This window comes from Mesocricetus auratus, unplaced genomic scaffold, assembly GCF_017639785.1.
Source record: "Mesocricetus auratus isolate SY011 unplaced genomic scaffold, BCM_Maur_2.0 Super-Scaffold_4256, whole genome shotgun sequence".
NCBI lineage: Eukaryota > Metazoa > Chordata > Mammalia > Rodentia > Cricetidae > Mesocricetus > Mesocricetus auratus.
The window spans coordinates 89,549,133-89,570,191 of record NW_024429182.1 but is presented as its reverse complement, the minus strand read 5'-3'; the positions used below and the strand labels follow the sequence as shown (position 1 = coordinate 89,570,191).

General features: G+C 41.6%; 1 protein-coding gene across 3 annotated transcripts in view; it reads right to left on the bottom strand.

Moving 5' to 3' along the window:
* Positions 1-19,134, bottom strand: part of Dennd2b (DENN domain containing 2B) — a 154,456-nt gene extending 135,322 nt beyond the window's left edge. The window contains exon 1 of one of the 3 annotated variants that reach the window (XM_040756604.1): positions 19,023-19,134. The gene's annotated coding sequence lies outside the window, so the exon portion shown is untranslated. The other 2 variants (XM_040756608.1, XM_040756601.1) reach the window with 2 other exon arrangements.
* Positions 19,135-21,059: the final 1,925 nt, after the last annotated feature.

Sequence of the window (21,059 nt, the reverse complement as noted above, 5' to 3'; positions counted from 1 at the left end):
TCCTGCCAAAGTCACCACAGCTGGGGGAGAAGGGCCATGACTCAAAAGAACCATAGCAGTTAAGGAAGTTACTGGTGGTCTGAGCTTTGAAACTACAGGTGATAGTTTAAGAGATCATTTGAGAAATGAGAACAATTATGGATTATGTGGTAATGAGAGAGACCCCCCCCCAAGCAAAACATTTCAAGGCCATGGTTTTGTGATTTACTCTCTCCTCCTGCTCCATTTTAGACAGGGTCATTCTAGGTAACCCTGGCTGTTCCAAAACACACTATGATGTCCAGGTTGGCCTTGAACTCACAGAGATCTGCCTGTCTCTGCTTCCAAGTGCTGGTGTTAAAGCCATGCACCTGGCTTTTGTGACTTTTTTTTTTCCAAGACAGGGTTTCTCTGTGGCTTTGGAGGCTGTCCTGGAAATAGCTCTTGTAGACCAGGCTGGTCTCAAACTCACAGAGATCCACCTGCCTCTGCCCCCCTCCCCTGTCCCCAGAGTGTTGGAATTAAAGGTGTCCACCACCAACGCCCAGCTTGTGACTTATTCTTAAACTAAAGAAGTAGATGCTGCAATGTGCTTGACCTCAGGAAGTTGATAGGTGTGTAATGGAACCAGAGAGCTATTACTAGAGAGGATTCTGTAAAGTCTGGTGCCCATCATTGAAGAAAATGTTTGTTGGTGGTATTAAAGAAGATACAGAAGAATGTGGTATATTCCTTTACACAGTGTGAATATATTCACTGTGATTGATTTAATAAAAAAGGTAAATGGCCAGTAGGTAGGCAGGATTTTCAGGGCAGAAAGAATGCTGGGAAGAAGGGTGGAGTCAGGCGTCACTAGCCAGACACAGAGGAAGCAGGATGTGTATGAAATGAGCTGATGAGCCATAAGTCACATGGCAGCAAGTAAAAAATAGAAAACAGTTAATGTAAGTTGTAAGAGCTAGTTAGTAACAAGCATAAGCTATCAGCCGAGCATTTATAATTAGTAAGTCTTTGTGTGGTTATTTGGGAGTGGCTGGTTTAATCATGGAGAACAGAGTGGTTTAAAAAAAGGAGCCTTTGCTTTTGTAACTTTTGTTTTGCAAGATAGGGTTTCCCTGTATAACACTGGCTATCCTGGAATTGCTCTGCTGATCAGGTTAGCCTGGAATTCAGAGATCTGCCTGTCTCGGCCTCCCTAGTGCTAGGATTAAAGGCATGTATCTCTACAGTCAGATTGCTTATTTCAGCAGAGAGTGAGGAACTGCCAGGAAAACTGCAGGTTACTTTGAGATAGTTGGTCAAGGCCCATTACAGAAATTGTAAAAATCTGCCAATAAAGGAATGATAATCTATAGTCAGAAAAATTACTACAGGTTAAACAGGAAACCCTTCTTGTTTAGGACTGTCAGAGTCATAGTTTGCAAAATGTCAGCTATTGATTAATGTACTATGTCGACCGAATGTAAATTCTTTTTCATTACATCAAGTATCTGACATCCTTGTGTGGCCTCTGAAGACACCCATACACATATGGCACACATACTTTGAGGGCACACACACACACACACTAAACACCAACTAAAATTAAATTTGAAAAAAATGTAAACAACTAAAGAAATACTATAGAAATTAAATGGCCATTAAACATGTAAGGGAATATTCTATTACAGTAATAATAAAAATTCAAATTAAAACAACAATGCAGCACCATTTATATGATCTGACTTGCAAATATTTATCATTTGCATCACTTTCAGATACATACCTAGTAACAAGCACTCTCACTCACCCTAGCAGAAGGACACATCAATAGTCAAAGACTTTACAGAGAACAACTGGCTAGAAATGTCACATCAAGAACTTTAAAAATATCCATTCTTTTTATCTATTTATTTTCTTTTTAGAAATGTAACCCAATCCCCAAATATTTTAGGAATAGCATTAAAATACACAGGCATAAGGATGTTATTCTCAGTTTTTTAGACAAGCACTCAAACATTGGTTTTTATTTCCAGCCATTACAGTATCTCTATAGCAATCTGTATATTGAGGAACAAGGGGAGTTTCTACACATGAATAAGGGGATTAAATAAAGTAGGCAAACTGTAGCACAATAAATAAGGAACCCAGAGACTTATATTGGGGTTCAAGCTTCAAGCTAAAGACCAGAGAAGCAAAGCAGTAAAGCCAGTAGATCTTACCTCTACCCAGCTGAAATGGCAATACTGTCTCCACAAATCCTCAGAGGCAAAAGGCTCTTAATTCCTGTCTCCTCTCTCCTTATATTCCTTTCTCCACCCAGCCATATCCTCTTATCTCCACTTCCCTGGTGCTGGGATTAAAGGACTGTGGTCCCAGGTGCTGAGATCACCTTTGTGTGAGCTGTTTCTTTCTATTATTATTATTATTATTATTATTATATCTAAATTAGAGAAAGCCTGCTTCATATGTCAATCCCAGTATCCTCTCCCTTCCTTCCTCCCTCGCTCCCCACCAACCCCCATCCCATCTTCCCACTGCTCCCCAGGGAAGGTGAGGCACTCCATAGGGGATCCCCAAAGTCTGTCATATCATCCAGGGCAGGGCCCAGGCCCTCCCCCATGTATTCAGGACGAGGGCATATCCTTCTGTGTGGAATGGGCTCCCATATTCCATTCATATGCCAGGGATAAATACTGAGCCACTACCAGAGGTCTCATAGATTGCCGAGGCCTCCTCATGGACACCCACATTCCGGGGGTCTGGATCAGTCCCATGTTTCAGCAACAAACTTAAACATGGAATGAAGATGCTATTTTTAACAACTAATCTTGTATCTCATACTGATTACAAAACTACTTATGGGGCTTTAAAAACAAACAAACAAAAACATGGTCCAGGGGCTAGCAAGGTAAAAGAATTTAGCGACAAGCTTGATGACCTGAATTCAATCCCCAGGGCTAACATGGTGAAAGGAGAGAACCAGCAGCTCCCACAAACTGTCCTCTGATCTCCACAGTTGTGTACACACACACACACACACACACACACAGTGAGGAAGGGAGGGAGGAGAGAGAGAGGGAGAGAGAGTGGGAGGGAGGGAGGGAGAGGGAGAGAGAGTGGGAGGGAGGGAGGGAGGGAGGGAGGGAGGGAGAGAGAGAGAGAGAGAGAGAGAGAGAGAGAGAGAGAGAGAGAGAGAGAGAGAGAGATTTTGTTTAAAAACAAAAATCCCTCTGAAACAAGAGGTCCCATCTCCCAGGACACATTTTCTTCTTTTTGCAGAGCTAGGAATCAAAACCAGGACCAAACATGCCACTGAACTACACCCCAGACATTTCCCATGACACATAAGGCTCTTCCCACACAAACACTGTGGTCCTAAAAATTATTCCAATGCAAAGCAGTGGCCTGTCAAAACAAAAGATGGGGGGGCTAGCAAAACAAAATTGTTACCTGTTGGATGCCTGTTGTGGTGCACTGTGTGAAGAAGTATCGCTGTGACTGGTGTAATATAGAGCTGAAGGTAATAAATGGCTACACATGAGGTATAGGTGGGACTTCTAGACAGAGAGAGCTCTGGGAAGAAGAGTGGGGGAGTTCAACAGCCTCATGCAGAGGAAGCAAGACATGCAGGAGGTGAGGTAAAAGTCATGAGCCATGTGGCATCACACAGATTAATAGAAATGGGTTAATTTATGTTATAAGAGCTAGTTAGAAACATGCCTAAGCTAAGGCCAAGCTTTTATAATTAATAAGAAGTCTCCAAGTCATTATTTGGGAGCTGGTTGGCAGGACAGAGAAAGATGAAATCTTCCCAAATGTTTGTCTCTATAGTTCTCTATAGACAGATAAGGCAAATGGTCTTTTTGTAGTCCCAATTAAATTAAAAATTAAAGCTTGCTTTGGTGTTGGGGCATGGTTCTCTCCTTTTCTAAATCCAATCACACTTGTTAAATAAGGAAAATTCAAAATCTCTGTCTCACCGCTCTTTGGTGTCACACGCCTTTAATCCCAGCACTTGGGAGGCTGAGGCAGGTGGATCTCAGTGAGTTCGAGGCCAGCCTGGTCTACATGAGCGAGTTCCAGGACAGCCTCCAAAACGATACAGAGAAACCCTGTCTCGAAAAAAACAAAACAAAACAAAACAAAAAAAACCCCAAAATCTCTGTCTCCTGTCAGAAGAGCCACCTGGAATGGGACAGAAAAATTAGGGATTATTCTACTGCCATTAACCTCATAATCCTTTGTTTTATTTTGACTCTTTAAAACTTTCCTAAGGTATAAATATTATCTCAAAATTTTAAAGATTTATATATTTTATACATATATAAGATATATATGCAAACCTTCTGTCACGATATTAATGGCCATGTAAAGTACTACTGATTCTAGGAGTAGGCTTCATCTAGCTTCCTGTACATAATTTCAGGCTTGAGTCTGAAGCAGGTAACAGGAACTAAGTTTGTATATCCCAGATGTATTTAATAAGATTGTGGTCCTTTAATCTCTCTGATATTTGCTGCATATGGCATTTAAAATGTTAACTTTCCTACAGTGAACAGTGACCATTCCTTACAGCAACCTTTGAAGTCTCCAAAAGGATGTTGGGGCCCCACAATGATGAATCCACCTGAATTGTAGTAATACCACTCAGCTGACAAACACCACCCAAGGATGAGCTTTGAGCTATAAACAGCTCAGGACAACTTCAAAGCAGTTAGCTGAGATGGTCCAGCCTTGTAGCCTACTCTAGCCAGGACTTCAGATAAGCCTTACACTCTCCCATCACACTAAGACTGGACAACAGCTAGCTCTCCCAGAACTCTATCTTTACCTCATTTTTTTTAGGGTCTCCTAAAGATGCTGTTGCCTTCAAACAACAGGAAGTAATTTTTAAGAACACAACACCCACATTCCCAAGAGGTGAGGTGGGTGGTTTTTGATCATTCAATGGATGTTTGTCATTGTTTAGGGGGTTTTGTTCAAAGTTGTTATTGGCCATAGTCAGGAAAGAAACTAAGCAAAGGAAATTAGAGTCAGGGATCTTGTTTTGAAAATAAAAAGGGAGGACATAGAAATTATAGGATAAAAGTGTAGATTATTGTATCTACTTTCAAACTAAAAAGGCAACTACTAGTCTCAAATATTTTACATTGGTATGGATATTTGTATATTGATATGTTTTTGTCTATAGATACAAATTAAGTTATTTTTATATACTGTATTATTTGTTTCTATTTCACATTTAAGATATTGTAACTATGCAGCTCATTTAAAAATGTAATGGTAAATTCTAATCCTTGAAAGCTATTTAGGATAATAAAGAAATACAGGTTAATAGTCATCTATAACAATTAAACTTATAGTCATGTCAGGTATGTTTTCAAGGTCAATCTGAAACATGTTAAATAGATAGATGGTCTTCAAACATTTCAGAGACCTACAGAGTATGACGTTTTAATAACATAAGGCTTTTCATGAAAGTGAGACATATCTGCTCCTGGTAGCACCAATCTGCTTTGAAAAGAAAATATGGAATTTTCTTTCATTTGTGGCAAAGTTAGCCACTGGGCAAAGAAACTGCCCTTGCTGACAGTATGCTGTCCAATTTGTACAAGCAGGACACAAAAGAAGGCAACTGCCAAACTTTGCTCAGACAAGGAGGCAGTCCTTCAAAATTCCCGCTTCCCAGAAAAGTCTGTCAGATATTTTAGGCCCACAACATTGCAGAGGAACCCTGGTGTGGCTGTCCAGGCAGTCAGATTTTTCTCTTGTTTCTTAGTTTTGGAAGTTGTTTGCTCTGCACTTCCTGTTTACACGGTAATTTCTATCCTTCTTGGATCTCTGATGGGGTTGAAGATTAGATACATACAGAGTACATTTTTTCCTTAGTTATGATAGAAAGTAAATTAGGTACAAAACTTTGGACTCATGAAGATAAAATAAATAATATTTTCTCTGAATTTACCAAAATTGGACTGGATATTATAAATAAAATTCTCATCTAATAATTGTTCTTATTATATATAGTTTTACTGTGTTTGAATTAAGACCTTTCCTTTTTATTTATACAAAAGGGGGAACTGTTGTGGGATATTTGTACACTGTGTGAAAATGTGTCACTGTGATTGGTATAATAAAGAGCTGAATGGCCAGGAGCTAGGCAGGACATCTGGACAGAGAAAGTTCTGGAAAGAAGAAAGGTGTAGTTGCCAGCCAGACACAGAGGAAGCAGGACATGCAGGAGGAGAGATAAAATCCAATAAGTCATGAGGCAGCACACAGATTAATAAAAATGGGTTAATTTTTAGTTATAAGAGCTAGCTAGAAACAAGCCTAAGCTAAGGTCGAGCTTTCATAATTAGTAATTATGTCATTATTTAGAAGATGGCTGGTGGGACAGAGAAAGACCTGTTACAGATACCCATTTTTCCATGCTAACACAAAGCACTACTCCTCTGCAAGTTGGTTTTTCTTCCCCTCTGGTCTCTCTCTATGAACAGATTCTATCATCCACTCAAGCAAAAGGTTTAGATGCCATTTCCCACCATACAGGAACACAATTTATTTTTCAGTTTGAGGGTTTAAGTGGTTGCTTTGTAATTCAATCCAGCCTTAAATATATTCTCTCCCCCTCTCTCTCTAAGTGTGTGTGTACAGGGTGCACATGTGCGCACATGCATGTGAAAGACAGAAGACAATCTCAGGTGTTACTCTTCAGGCACCAGGCACCATTTTTCTGAGATGGGATTTCTCAGTAGCCTAGGAGTCCGTAAGTAGGCTAGTCTGGATGGGCCAGTGAGCCTCAGGGATATGTCTATCTCCACTTCCTTTGTGCTGGTATTAAGAATGCACACCACTACACCTAGCTTTTTTAATAACAGAAGGTTCTGGTAGTCGAACTCACGTCTTCATGCTTGTAAGGCAAGCTATCCTCCCAGCCTATGGCTTTGAATTCTTGATGCTTCCACTCTGCCTCCTCAGTGCTAATTAGTATTACAAGTATGTATCACATCCAGCCAATACATGATTTATTTTGAAACAGTCTCATATGTTCTAGGCTGACCTTAAACTCACTGTATAGTGGAAGATTATCTTGAACTCCGGATCCTCCTACCTCTACCTATGCTGTGCTTAGAACACAGGTATGCGCCATCATTCCCTATTTATGTAGTGCTGGGGATTAAACCCAGGGCTTTGTTCATGCTAGGTGAGGACTCTGTCAACCAAGCTTATAGTTCCAGACCAAGGACACAATTTTTAAAAGAACTGCCATTCTCCTTGGACTTGGACCTGAAACACCAGACTAGGTACCACTTCATTTCTTAATTTTGCCCATTCACTGATTCACCCAATCCCTCATACTAAACAAGTTCAGAGCAATAATAATAAACAGATACTGGGGGCCAGAAAGATGGCTTAGCAGATGGCTCTTCTAAAGGACTCAGGTTCAATTCCCAGCTCCTACATGGCAGCTCACAACTATCTGTAACTCCAGTTCCAGGGGCTCTGGCACCCTCACAGACATATTTGCAGGTGAAACACCAATGTACACAAAACAAAAATAAAATAAATCTTAAAAATATAAACCGATGCCTAGACACCCAGAGCTTTCCCCGAGCATACAGTTAATACAGGCTAGACAGGAAGAAGAATTACATAAGCAACAGTAACAGAACACCTCTCTCAAGACCAGTGTCTGACAATAGAGACTCCCTGATTAGAGAGTCCCTTTACCCTACTCCAGTTGACCTCCCCACAAAAGGAGAATAACAGGAAGAAAGGGGTGAATTCAACACATTTTTAGATTCAAAACTGCCTCAGATAAATTAACAACCAAGATCTTAACTTTACATCAAAGACATACCAAAAAAAAAAAAAAAAGCTGCCAAAATGGACCCTTCCCACTCAGAGCAGTTTCCTGAGAACTAAGATGGATACAACCACACACACACTAGTAACCATTGTCCTTTATCAGAATAGGCCCAAATTATTCCCAACATATTTGCTCCAGAATACTAAGTTCTAATTTAAACAAACAATTCCCACATTTGTAGAAAGACCTTAATTGGGCTAGTCTGGTACTTTCAGCACAGTCTTACAAAAAACTACATTCTTTTTCAGCCTTTAAAAGACAGGCAAAATTATTTTGATGATAATTTTTTAAAAGACCATCTCCAGAGTTCATGTGTTCCCCAGTTGCTTATGCTGATGGGGGAGGACATTCTTTATTCCAAAGGCTCCTTCCAAACTAAAAGCTCTAATCTAAGTCTATATCTGATATAGACTTCCTGAATAAAACAAAAAGTCACAAATGTATTAAATAATAATAGATCTAAAAAGTGAGACTCCCAAAGGCAGAACATAAAAACAGAAAGCTCAGCCTGTTTAGCCAGAGGCAACAAAGAAAGGATGGGCACAATGGTACCCAGCTGGTGATGGCCACCATGCTCCAGGAAAGAGTTTGTTCTCTGTGTAGTCATCTGTGCATAGGAAAGAGATGGGAGAACAGTGAAAATAAAATAAGCAAATAAATAAATAAAACTAGCTAACTATGAGATAATCTGTGCTGTCAATCTGGAAACCTTAGCACTGGCCAGGGAAGCCATGAAAACGCTTGAGATCAAGTGGTTTAACAAAGACTTAGGGATATCTAAAGAGTCGTTTCAAACGATCAAAATTCTGTATCAGGATGTTACCTGAGTATCAAAAGGAGAGTCCAGTCCTAGCTTTCAGAAAACATAAATCACTCCTCTAATAAATGATAAAAATGGCAAATGCTTACCAAATACAAAATGTTAACTATATAAGCAAGGTATTGTGCTGGTCATAGTGGTACAACATGCCTTTAATCTCAGAACTCAGGAGGCAGAAGAAGGCCAGCCTGGTCTACAGAGTGAGTTCCAAAACAGTTGGGGCTACACAGAGAAACCTTATCTCAGAAAAAAACAAAACAAAACAAAAAAAAAAAAACAAACAAAAAGAAAAGAAAAGAAAGGAAAGGAAAAGAAAAGAAAAGAGGTATAAAAAATGCAACCAAGTAAGTCTGACTTTCAAAAACAGCATTGCAAAAAACTTCTTTCTGAGACCCTCCAACTCTCAGAACCAAGTTGGAGAGCATTCTTATAGGAATTCCTTAGAAAAGCTCACCAACTGACTGGTCATGAGTATTACCACCCTCTGAGGAAACCTGTAAACAGAGGCTAAAGACAAAACAAATTAGCTCTCAGGATATTCGAGACACAAAATGAGAGAACAAACCCTGGGCTCATTTGGACATAACTTCCTCTGTCTGGTTTTAAAGGATAAGCATGGTCTAGAGGCTGAAAAACTAAGTATCAAGGATGGGTACACACCTTTAATCACAACATTCATGAGGCAAGTGATCTCAGAGTTCAAGACCAGCTTGGTTTTTACACAACAAGTTCCAAGTCAACCAGGGCTACATAGTAATACCCTGTCTCAACAAAACAAAATTGAGCTACCCCTCAGACATCAAATTCCAGAAACCTGTGAATAAATGGCAAAGCTGAAACTTTAACTTGTGATTTTTTTTTTTTATTTCAAATGGCCTGCCCTGAGAGAGATATCATGTTAGAGGCCCAGATCCCAAACTGAGTCATGTCTGCATTTCAAAGCACAATCAACCACTCAGACCTCCAGAGCTAAGGACTCTTACAGGTAAAGTAGGTATGGAGACCTGAAAGCACCTTTACTTTTTCTTTAAAATGACTTTCATGCACTCTAGCCAGAGAAGCAGGTGGGCTAACTGCAGATCTTTATCTCTTTCTCATCCTCTTCTCAAAATCTAATCTCCCAGTCTCATCCCCAGCTCTGTAGAAGACCACTTGCTACAGCCTCCCCGTCAGCCTCCATTTCCAGCAGATCACGCAGCTCTTTCTCCCCAACCTTCCTTCCTTGCTTCATCACTCTGTCCAGGCCCCAATTCCACCAGGCTCTACCTGGGAATCCACCGGCCAAGCCTGCCAGAGAACCAAGTAGGCCAGCAAAACAGTTAAGTGAACTTCAAATTTTTACTCTCCCTCCACTTCTCCAAATGTAATCCCCAAGTTTCATCACTGTAGCTCTGTAGCAATTACCTGTGTGGTCTCTCCTAACTCTCTGCAGCCACCCCCAGGGGACTAAGCAGATCCTGGTAGAACATCCTGCCATCCTCCCTCCTGTGGACCCCCCTCAATCCCCTATCCTACCTAGCTCATCCCCATTCCTAAGTGTCAGCTCCTAATACCTAGAAACACATTTTACCTGGAACCCCCACACCCATAGGAATCTCGAAGAATTTCTTACCAGGAAACACACAGTCACCACATTCCCTTAAAAAGCAGAGACAGTGGGGGGGGGGGGGGAGAACAGAGAGGGTAACCAAAGAGCAAAACACCCAACAAAGACAAGACGAGATGGCAGCCCCTAGAATTGCAATATTCCCATACCCAGGTGCCTAGATACCGGCATAAAAATCACAATGACAGCCAGTACAATAATACTAGAGACCAGCAACCCCACCACGGTAGGCTGAGCATTGCGACAAAGTTGTAGCACAAGAAAAAGATCTTAAAATAGTCTTTCTGAATATGGTAGAGGTCTTTAAAGAGGAAATGAATAAATCAAGAAATATATGAAAACACAAATGGTGAAAGAAAATGAATAAAACAGTTCAAGACCTGAAACAGAATCAATAAAGAAAAACAAAACTTGGAAATGAAAATTTTAGGAACTTGAATAGGAACCTCAGAGGCAAGCCTCATCTACAAAATAATAGAGATGAAAAAAATTTCAGGCACTGAAGACACAATAGAAAAAAAAATGGATACAACGGTCAAAGAAAACTTTAAATCCAAAAAAATTCTGGCAACAAAATCATAGAAGAAAATTTCCCTAAACCTAAAGAAGCAAACAAAATACCAAATAGACTGGATCAGAAAAGAAAGTCCCTTAGACACATAATAATAAAACACTGAATGTACAGAATATTACAAGTTGCAAGGGAAAAAGACCAAGTAACATAAAGGCAGATCTATTAGAATAACACTTGATTTCTCAATGGAGACTCCAAAATCCAGAAGGAACTAGATCTAGTTCTACAGACTCTGAGAGACCACAGATGCCAGCCCAGACTGTTATATTCAGCAAAACAACAGATGGAGACAGTGTCTTTCAGTCATTTTAGATTCCTCTATCGAGAATTCTCTATTTAGTTCCATACCCCACTTTTTAATTGGATTGCTTGGTGTTTTGGAGACTTGCTTCTTGAGTTCTTTGTATATTTTGGAAATCAGCCTTCTGTCCGATGTGGGGTTGGTGAAGATCTTTTCCCATTTTGTGGGGTGCCATTTTGTCTTGTTGATTGTGTCCTTTGCCTTACAGAAGCTTCTCAGTTTCAGGAGGTCCCATTTATTGTCCATCTCAGTGTCTGTGCTATTGGTGTTATGTTCATGAAGTTATCTCCTGTACCAACCCGTTTTTTTCTTCTAAGAGGTTCAGTGTGGCTGGATTTACGTTGAGGTCTTTGATCCTTTTGGACTTAAATTTTGTGCATGGTGATAGATAAGGATCTATCTGCAGTTTTCTACATGTCAGCATCCAGTGATGCCAGCACCATTTGTTGAAGAAGCTTTCTTTTTTTCCATTGTATAATTTTACCTTCTTTGTCAAAAAAACAGGTGTTCATAGGTGTACAGGTTAATATCTGGATCTTCAATTCCATTCCATTGGTCTATCTATTTTTGTGCCAACACCAAGCTGCTTTCAGGACTATAGATCTATAATAGAGCTTGAAGTCAGTGATAGTGATGCCTCCAGAAGCTCCTTTATTGTACAGGGTTGTTTTGGCTATCCTAGGTTTTTTTCCCATATAAAGATGAGTATTGTTCTTTCAAGGTCTGTAAAGGATTGTGCTGGTATTTTGATGGGGATTACACTGAATCTGTAAATTGCTTTTAGTAAGTTTGCCATTTTTACTATGTTGATCCTACCTATCCAAGAGCATGGGAGATCTTTCCATTTTCTGGTATCTTCTTTAATTTCTTTCTTTAAAGACTCAAAGTTCTACAATCCACACCTCCAGAGAAACTAGGAAACAAGGAGAACCCTAAGAGAGAAATAAATGGTCCCCCGAAGAAGGGGAAAGGGACAAGAACTCCTGAGCAAACTGGGAGCATGGGGGGAGAGTGGAGGGAGGTAGGAAAAAGAGGAGAAAAGAGGAGGGAGAGGAGAACAACAAGGCTCAGGAAGACTGAATCAGGGGAGGAATAGAGAAGAGTAAGAAAAGAGATACCTTATTAGAGGGAGCCAGTATAGATTTAAAGAGAAATCTGGCACTAGGGAAATGTCCAGAGATCCACAAAGATGACCCCAACTAAGAATCTAGGCAGTAGTGAGAGGCTGCCTTTGATGCCCTTCCCCTATAATGAGATTGATGACTACCTTAACAGCCATTGTGGAGTCTTCATCCAGTAGCTGATCAAAGCAGAAGCAGACACCCACTGCTAAGCACTAAGCCATACTCCTGGAATCCAGTTGTTGAGAGGGAGAGGGGATGAGCAAAGCAGTCAAGACAGTGCTGGAGAAACCTACAGAAACAGCTGACCTGACCTAGTGAGAGCACACAGACCCCAGTCGTAAAGATGAGGAACCAGCATGCCCTCTAAATGTGGGTGCCAGTTAGGAGACCTATGCAGTCTATGGGACCTCTAATAGTGGAACCAATATTTATCCCTAGTGCACAAATGGACTTTGGGAGCCCATTCCTTATGGAGGGCTACTATTTCAGCCCAGATACACAGAGAAGGACCTAGGCCCTCCCCCAAATGTGATAAACTTTGATGATCCCCTATGGAAGGCTTCACTACCTTGGGGAGTGAGTAGGAGGTGGGTTAGGGGAGTCAGTGGGGGGCATGGGAGGATGAGAGGGAGAGGGAAGGGGGGATTGATGTGTAAAATAAGATTGTTTCTAAATTAAAAAAAAACAATAGATGGAGAAAATAAGACATTCCATAAAACCAAATTTAGGCAATATCTATAAATCTGGCCCTACAGAAGTCACTAGAAGGAACCCTGTCAACTTAATGAGGTTAAACCATACCCCCAAGACACAAAGAATAATCCCAGACCAGCAAGTCAAAGAAGGGAAACAGATTCTCTCTCTCTCTCTCTCTCTCTCTCTCTCTCTCTCTCTCTCTCTCTCTCTCTCTCTCTCTCTCTCTCTCTCTCTCTCACACACACACACACACACACACCAAAATAACAATAATCAACAAACACTGCTTGTTGATAATTCTCTACATCAACGGTTGCAATTCCCAAATAAGAAGACACAGACTAACAGAATGGATGGGAAATGAGGATTCATTCTTCTGCTGCATCCAAGAGATACACTTTAACATCAAAGACATCACTTCTGGGTAAAAGGATAGAAAAAGATATTCCAAAATAATGGACACAAGAAGCAAGCTATTGTAGCCATTTTAATGTCTGACAAAATAAACTTCAAGCCAAACGGAATCAGAAGAAATAAGAGATAGGGAACAACACTACATACTCATCAAGAAAAATGCTACCAAGAAGACATTACATTAACATTTATGCACCAAATACAAGGGCTCCAAAGTTCATAAAAGAAACACTGTCACAGCTTAAACTATATATTGACCCTCACACATTGATAGTGCCGACTTCAATACGCCACTCTTACCAAAAGACAGGCCATCAAGACAAAAACTAAACAGAAATGCTGGAGCTAACTGACATCACAAACCAAATGGACTCAACAGATACTTACAGAACATTTCACCTAAACACAAAGAATATACCTTCTTCTCATCAGCTTGTGGAACTTTCTCCAAAATTAACTACATAGCTAGGACACAAAGTAAGTTTCAACAGATAAAAGAAAATTGAAATAACACCCTGCATTCTATCTGACCACAGATTAGAGCTAAATATCAAAAACAGAAAGTTTACACTCTCATGGGAACTGAACAACCCACTACTGAATGAAAAATGGGTCAAGAAATTAAGAAATAAATTAAAGACTTTCTAGAATTGAATGGAAATGAATATACAACATACCCTAACTTAAGAGATACAATGGAGGCAGTTCTAAGAAGCAAGTTTATAATACCTAGTGCCTACATAAAAAAAAATTCTTATCTTTCTGAAGAACCACCACATTGATTTCCATAGTGACTATACAAGTTTGCACTCCTACCAGCAATGGATGAGTGTTCTCCTTATTCTACATTCTCAACAGCATGAGCTGTCATTTGTTCTATTGATCTTAGCCATTGTGATGGGTATAAGATGAAATCTCAAAGTAGTTTTGATTTGCATTTCCCCTATGACTAAAGATGTTGAATATTTCTTTAAGTATTCCTTAGACATTTGATTATGCTCTTTTGAGAATTCTGTTTAGATCTGTATGCCATTTTTAAAAGTGGGATATTTGTTTTCCTGATGTCAGATTTTTTAGCTCTTTGTATATTTTGTATATTAGCTTCTTCTTCTGTAGATGGAGACTTTTTTCCCGCCAGCCTGGTCCCACAGCTGCCTCAACACCAAAGAAATACATGGATGCTATATTAGTTATAAAACTATTGGCCGACAACTAGGGCTTCTTATTGGCTAGCTCTGTCTTGATTATTAAGCCATTTCTATTAATCTACGTATTTCCACGTGGTCTTATCTTCCCTTACATGGCAACTCTGCCTACGCTTCCCAGAATTTTCCTCATCTCCTAGCCCTGCCTATACTTCCTGCCTGGCCAATCAGTCAATCACTGTTTTATTCATGAACCCATAAGAGAAACATATATACAGAAGGACTTCCCTATCATTCTTCTCTTTATTTTATTATTTATTATACATTTTATTATATCTTTTAAATTTTAATTATTCTTCTCTCATATAATACATTTCAATCGCAGCTGCCCCTCCCTCCATTCTTCCCAGCCCCCCCCACAACTCCCCTTCCCCCCAGATATACCCTCAATCCTATCTTTCCACAGAAAAGAGAAGGCTTTCCAGGGACATCAACCAAACACAGCACAACAATAAAACCAGGCACAAAACCTCGCAGGCAAGGCAACCCAGTAGGAGGAAAAGGGTTCCAAAGGCAGGCAAAAGAGTCAGAGACACCCCCACTCCCACTGTCAAGAGTCTCCCCAAATGCCAAGCCAACAATCGTAACAAATATGCAGAGGACCTAGAACAGACCCATGCAGGCTCTTCAATTGTCACTTCAGTCTCTTATGAGCCCCCATGAGCCCTGCTTAATTGATTATAAGGGCCATGCTCTCCCAATGGCCTCAACCCCACTGGCTCCCACAACTCCTCCTCCCCTTCTTCTGCGGGATTCCTCAAGAAATGAGAAGAGGGACCCAAGGGAGACCTCTAGCCTGAGCTCTCTTTCCACTTGATGTTTGGTTGTGGGACTCAGCACCCATTCTAGCAGCTGCCAGAGGCAGCCTCTTTGATGATGACTGAACTAGGCACTGATCTATGAGTATAGTGGAACACCATTAGGAATTATTTCAGCCATTTGGGGGACGGCAGTTGTATTTGGTTTTACCATAGGTCTCTGGGCTATCCAGCCTCTGGTTCCTGGTCATCCAGTCAGTGTCAGGTATGGGCCTCAAAATAGAGGTGTCACTGGTTAACTACTTATACAAGTTCTATGTCACCACTGCCCCAACACATCTTGCAGGCAGGTTAGATTGTAGGTGGAAGGTTTTGTGACTAGGTTGGGAGCCTTACCTGGTTACAGAAGATGGATGGTTCAGGCTCCATATCCTCCATTACTAGAAGTCCTTGCTAGGGTCACCCTCTAGATTCCAGGGAGCTTGCTTACATCTTTTCTGTGACATCTCCCACTATCCTCTTTGACCTAACAACCAAGTTTTCAGAATACTAAACAAGTTCAGAAGAAAAAAAAATCTGTAGTCTACAGAGGGAATAGTCCACTGGTACCCTTCATGTGTCTAGCATATGTGGAGAATCAAAGAGCCTGATTATAAATTTGTGGATTCAAGGACCGTTTAGGTCCTACAGCAGTACATACAAACACAATTCTTTGGTAAGAAATCCAAGGGATAGGAAGAACCTTCCACATCTCTAAATCCTTTCTATATTACCATGCAATAATCTGCCAAAATTGTTATTGTTTCACCAGCAACAAAAAGTGAAATAAGTTGGTTCCAGTTGGCATTGGTCTCATTAAGAAAAATAATCTCAGTTCATGGTTTTCTTATTTTAAAATTCAGCATTTTTAATTGCAAGTAAGAGAATATATACACAGTGAGCATCTCAAAACATTGAGGGCATGCAAGGAAAGGCTCTTAAGTCACACAGCATTGAACTCTACCTCTCAGGGTAGCTGTCAAAGAAAAAACTGTCACTGAGTATTGCAAAACATGTGCAGAACATACAGGACAAGCCACCAGTGGAATTGCTCCACACACATTCCATTTCAATGTTTGCCAGTTAGCTCTGTTCTTTTTCCCAGCAACCCTGTGGTCAAGGCAACTAGCTCCTTCCCAGTTATCCAGCTACCTACTTCAGGGCACTTGCTATCAAAGGGGCATAAACTGAAACACACAGATGCTTTGGTTACATTTTCTTTTTAGCTTCCTGATTATGAACTATGACATCATATTCCTATACACCAATGTCACATAAGTCTTCTAAAAACATTATTCTGGCCATCATTGCTTTTCTCAAAAACTTTTAGAAACTTGATGATGTCTGTGGGATAAAATTTCAGCCCTTGAATCAGAACTCAAGCTAACCACAGTCCCTGCTGCTAGACCTCCCACTGCTCACTGTGCAAGCAGCAGTGGAGACAAAGTGAGTCAGCAAACTAGGCAGCTAAATCCCAGCTCTGCCAGTGACTGTTGGGCCATCTTGAGCAGGCTACCTACTGCTCTGATCCTCTCCTCTCCTTAAAACAAGAACAACAGTGAAGAATGAGAGAGCGTCCAGGGGCTCATGGTACAGAGCACTGCTCCTTTTGACTCTTCTCCCTAGTTCCCATCCAAAGGACCCACTCTGTTCTACTGAAAACCCCACAAGTAACTCTGAACCATTCATTTGCACAACCACTTCCAGGCCTGACTCAAACAGCCCTCTTCTGGAAAGTGCTCCTGTCTCATAACCAGTTTCTAGTTGATGACCTATAATTCTTATAAATCAATCAAATAGACATTTACTTGTGTCAATCCTTTCTGCACAAGTACACAAACTGAGAGCAAGCACTTTACTAATTACCAAGCCAACCACAATAAAAAGTACACTGATGATAAAGGTTACTTTGAAACTTCCAGAAAAGGGTTTCCTTCTAGCCCAGTTAAGGAATAGGAAGCACTTCCAATATGTAGCTTTCTCCCAACATTTATCTGAATCAATATCTTCCCATACTTTGTAGTCTTCCCAAAGGTACTGTTTACTTAGTAAATAAAAAGGAGTGCTGAATCTGTTAGTCTCCTAGAGACTGTCATCTAGGCCAGCGGAATCCAGACAGCTTTTGCTTCACTGTATGCATTTAATAGACACTGGAGTCTCAGAGTCTTCCTAATTCAGCGTGAGGTTGGGAGACCACAGACAATTCAGTTCTTTTAAATTTTCTAGAATTTACACTGCTTCTGATATTTTAGAAATTTCTTACTTCTAAATGAAAATAAAATCCACGAAGGGAGCAGGGCATGGTGTTTTCAAACCCATAATCCCAGTTCTTGGGCAGTAGAGGCAGAAATCTCAAGAGTTTAGGGCCAGCCTAAGCTACATGAGACCTTGCTTCCCCCCCCCAAAATAATCAACAGAGGTATCAACTTTCTGGAAAACACCCTTTGTAGAAAACAAAAACAAAACAAATTAATTATGTGGTCAATTGGGGGGTTTCCTTGGAGCCCTTAACATCTTGGACTTGGGATAACGACTTCATTACCATTTCCCAGATCTTACAATGCAAAAGCAGAAACATCTGGGTGGAAACGAGATCGATAGCTGGTCTGAGGCAGCATTATGGCAAATTCTTTCATTTGGTCAGGAAGCTATTTTATTCATATTTAAGTGATTATACATTATGTTCATACAAAATTCCCAGAGCAATATCCCTTCTTTAGAAACACTAGAAAACGTTCAGTCCTTTCACTTTTACTCGGATACTAGATTTTCAGACCCTTAAAGCAGCACAAACGCTTAAGTGTGTTCCTTCAGTACTAGGTCATTTAGTACACACCGGAAAGTGTAGGAAGGTATAGAGCAACAATCCCTGTTTAACAGGTCCAAGTGATAGAGGACAAAGTTAATTTCCTTTGTTTGAGTAGAAAGCTAGCCTGTGTGGGTGCGTGTAAGAGCGTACACTCATGTTCCTCATCCAGAAGCACTCAGGCTACACTGGCTCAGGTATATGCAGCTCAGCTGTCTTCCAGGCAGCCAGCATTTTGCACAACTCAAGACCCGGGTCGGGGCTCCATACCCCACACAGCGCAGCCCGGGCCTGACCGGAAGGCAGGGCTGGGCGCGATCGCCCGGGAAGGCAGTCCCCAGCAACTCAGAAAGCCGCGGCCCGCACGCTAGTACTCACGCAGCTGGAGCCCCTGCCTGGGCCCCATTAGGGAAAGCGGAAGGGTTCCGTAAGCCCCAGAATGGGAATCCGCGTCCCATCCGCCACCCGGTGGGGAGCTGAAGCAGCGCGGTGGGCAGGCGACTCCTGCGGGCGGTCGGAAGTCACTTACCTCCACCGCCCAAACTGGCCGGGAGCTCCGAGCAGCCCAAGCTGCCCCGGCGCCGCACAGCCCGAAGGAGGAGCCGCTCCCGTAGAGGGCGGGCGGCGGGCGGGTATCCGCGCGTGGGGCTGCAGAACCAGGGGAGGCGTGCCTCCACCAGAGACCTAAAGGGTGGGCTGCTGAAGCCTGGAGGAGGGGTGTGCTCCCGGGCGGGGGGGGGGGGGGGGCGACGACGGAGGACTTCGTGATGGGGGGGTGGGGTGGAGGGAGACAGGGAAGGGAAACCAGGGTGGGAAGTCGGGCCCCCAAACCGCACCGCCCTCACCTCGGCACCATCCGACCAAGGATTGTCTGGATCTGGAGCAGAAGCACAAGGGGATCAGAAACTTTATGTCATTTTCTCATACACACGTGACCCCCCTGCAGTCCAGATGGTTTCAATCACCGGAGGAAAAAAAGTCGCTCTGCTGGTATGCATGAAAAGCCGGAGCTGGGAAAGTCTGGGAAAAACTGCCTGTACAGCCGGCTTGCCTTCAAACAAACCCAAGCACTCTTTCCGTTCTGCTGGCTTTGGGCCCAGGAGCCATACGAAACCCAAACGACAGTAAAAGAAGCTACCCTGGGTATTGCAACCAGTAGCAAAACTAAAGCTCTAGGGTTGCAAGGATAGGTTCTGAAGCCTAAGCTCCACCGGAATTGTGAGAATGTAAAATACTCCACATGCACGCAAAACCAAAAGGTAGAAAGGAGTGCCATTCAATGATGAAGCAACAGTCACTGGTGACAGTCTTATTTATCGATGGAATTCGATGGAAAATTGTTGGCCCAGTATAACAACCTATTTGGAAAAGGCTATGTTGAGTACAATCCAGACCCATACTTACTTGGTGGGGTGTTATAAAGCCATATAACACGATTTCTCCTCCCATAAATCTTACAAATAGATCTTGGAATTGGAATGAGCAACAGTAAAAATTGACTTTCAAAATTTAGAATTTCAAGCCGGGGGGTTGGTGGCACACGGCTTTAATCCCAGCACTCAGGAGGCAGAGGCAGATGGATCTCTGAGAGTTTGAGGCCAGCCTGGTCTACAGAGTGAATTCCAGGACAGGCCCAAAGCCACAAGAGAAACCCTGTCTCGAAACCCCCCCCCAAAAAAAACCAAAAACGAAAAAATTCAAAATTTAGAATTTCAAAATTGATAATTTTGGCCGGGCGGTGGTGGCGTGCGCCTTTAATCCCAGCACTCGGGAGGCAGAGGCAGGCGGATCTCTGTGAGTTCGAGGCCGGGCTGGACCGATAGCCTCCGAAACAATACAGAGAAACCCTGTCTCGTAAAAACCAAAAAAAAAAAAATTGATAATTTTGGTGAAGTGGTAACACATACCTTTGATCCCTGTACTAGAGATGCAGATCTCTCTGAGTTCAAATCCAGCCTTGCCTACATGACCAGTTAGTTCCAGGATAGCCAGGTCTACACAGAGAGACTGTCTGAAAACCAAACAAAATGTACCATTTTAGTGCTGAGAGTATAGCACAATGTGAGTCTCTGAGTTTGGTCTGCAATCACACATGCTTTGTAATTTTACATTGACTGGTAGCATTTAAAGAAAACCAATATGTGTAGATGAATATAAACAGGCTCTAAAGTCAAGACCTGTTTCAAAACCCAGGCCAATTCAACTGTCACATATCCTAAAGACATATTTACTCAGCTGCAAGACAAGCACCAAAAATAATAACTTTAAGATTCATCCTGGAAATAATTCAACTTGTTCATGATCAAACACAAATAGAGGCAAGAACTAAACTGATTTTTTAAAAAAACTATTATTCCTTTGCCAAAAGAGGATATCAGACATGAATTCTGGATCATTTATCACCATCTATTGACATCAGAGAAGACGTCTGGACTGTCTGGTAGATTTTTTAAGACCTTACCTTTGGTGTGACATAGTTATCCTGTGTGAAAAATAAATTAATTCCTGGTAAGTCAAACTGGTTCTACACTGGGAAAACCCAAGATTTCAGCTGCTGTTGAAACACTCTGGAGAACAAAGGCACTGCCAGGAACTAAGCAAAACAGTATGTGTTTTACTCGAAACTCAAAATCAGTGTGTTTCTACTATAGTTTACTGACATGTGGATTCTAAAGTAGAACTGGGCTACACTTGGACAGGCTTGCCCCTCTAATCTCCAATCTTAAATTAGGGTATTCCTTCCCCCAACACAGAAAGAATGCTTGCATAGCAGCGAGGAGGAGGACCAGGAACACAGGATATGGACAATGGCAAGACAATCTCATAGCTTAACACTCCTGTAAAACTCCACTTGCAGCTCTAAGGAGTTCTAGTGTGTGTGT